The sequence below is a fragment of the Saimiri boliviensis genome, chromosome 6 (genome assembly GCF_048565385.1).
Source record: "Saimiri boliviensis isolate mSaiBol1 chromosome 6, mSaiBol1.pri, whole genome shotgun sequence".
Taxonomy (NCBI): Eukaryota; Metazoa; Chordata; class Mammalia; order Primates; family Cebidae; genus Saimiri; species Saimiri boliviensis.
The window spans coordinates 115,140,670-115,142,324 of NC_133454.1; the positions used below are offsets into that span (position 1 = coordinate 115,140,670).

Sequence of the window (1,655 nt, forward strand, 5' to 3'; positions counted from 1 at the left end):
TTCTGGCACAAAATAGCCCTGGCTCATCTTGTACTTTCCACGGCCCAGCCCCGGAATCCAGCCCTTAACCAAAGATCCTTGGTTCCTTTTATTTATTTATTTGAGATGGAGTCTTGCTCTGTCACCAGGCTGGAGTGCAGTGGCACGATCTTGGCTCACTGCAACCTCCACTGCCAGGTTCAAGGGATTCTCCTGCCTCAGCCTCCCGAGTAGGTGGAACTACGGGCACGTGCTACCATGCCCAGCTTATTTTTGTATTTTTTTTTAGTAGAGACGGGGTTTCGCCATGTTAGCCCGGATGGTCTTGATCTCTTGACCTTGTGATCCGCCTGCCTCGGCCTCCCAAAGTGCTGCAATTATAAGTGTGAGCTACCGCACTTGGTTAATTTTAATTTTTTTTTTTTTTTTTTTTTAGAAACTCGATGTTTATTTTCCATGAATCTTATATGTTGTTTAAGAGCCCACACAAGAACAGCTTAAGACCATTCAGTGGTTGCTCCCACCCATTCAGTGGCCTGAGCAGTGGGAGCTGCAGACCAGTCTTCCGTGGCGGGCTGGGCACTCCAGTCTTCAGTAGGAAACTGCTGGATAGGCACAGAGGGCACCTGCATGCCTTCAGACCAGTCGGCAACCTCAGGCTGAGTAGCAGTGAACTCAGGAGCTGGCGCGGTCCATTCGCCCTGAAATTCCTCCTTCGTCACAGCCTTTCAGCAGCAGCCTGCTCTTCTTTATCAGTCTCTTCAGGATCTCTGTAGAAGTAGAGATCAGGCATGACCTCCCACGGGTGTTCACGGGAGATGGTGCCACGCATGTGCAAAACTTCCTGTGCCAGCATCCACCACATCAAACCCACTGAGTGAGCTCCCTTGTTGTTGCATGGGATGGCAATGTCCACACAGCGCAGAGGAGAATCTGTGTGACGCAGAGCAATGGTAGGTAGGTTAACATGAGACGTCTCCATGAGAGGCTGGTGGTCAGCCCTGGGGTCAGTAACCACGAGCAGCCGTGGCTCCCGGAAGGCTGCCTGGATCTGGTTGGTGAAGGTTCCATGAGTAAAGTGGCAGCAATTGGAGTGGCTCCAGTGGCAGCAGCAAACTCCAGCACGGCCCTCTGGCCAGTATTCCTGGAGGATATGACACCGACATCAGCAGGGTTTTCAATGGCATGAGCTGCCAGGAGAAGCTTCTCCCAGGTCCTCTCCAGATTTATGATGTAGATGCCATCACTTTTCCTTTTACAGATATACTGCTCCATCTGGAAGTCAAGGTTGGTGCCACCTAAATGGGTTCCTGCTGCCAGGAACTTAAGGACATCCTCCTCTTCATTTGCAGGACATCAAGGGCTCCAGACATCGTGAAAGTTTCCCTTTAAGTAACGATGGGAATCCAGAACAACACCGTATGGAGCCCTCGGCAGGTAGTGCGGAAAGCTAATTTTAACATTTTAAGATGAAGTTTTGCTCTTTTGCCCAGGCTGGAGTGCAGTGGCGGGGTCCTGGCTCACTGCAACCTCCACCTTCTGGTTTCAAGCGATTCATTTGCCTCAGCCTCCCGAGTAGCTGGGATTACAGGAGCCCGCCACCAAGCCTGGCTGATTTTTTTGTCTTTTTAGTAGAGATGGGATTTCATCATGGTGGCCAGGCTGGTCTTGAACTC

General features: G+C 51.0%; 1 pseudogene; it reads right to left on the reverse strand.

Annotated features, from left to right (window-relative positions):
- Positions 1-459: 459 nt before the first annotated feature.
- Positions 460-1,352, reverse strand: LOC101030235 (small ribosomal subunit protein uS2-like; annotated as a pseudogene).
- Between the last annotated feature and the right edge of the window lie 303 nt (positions 1,353-1,655).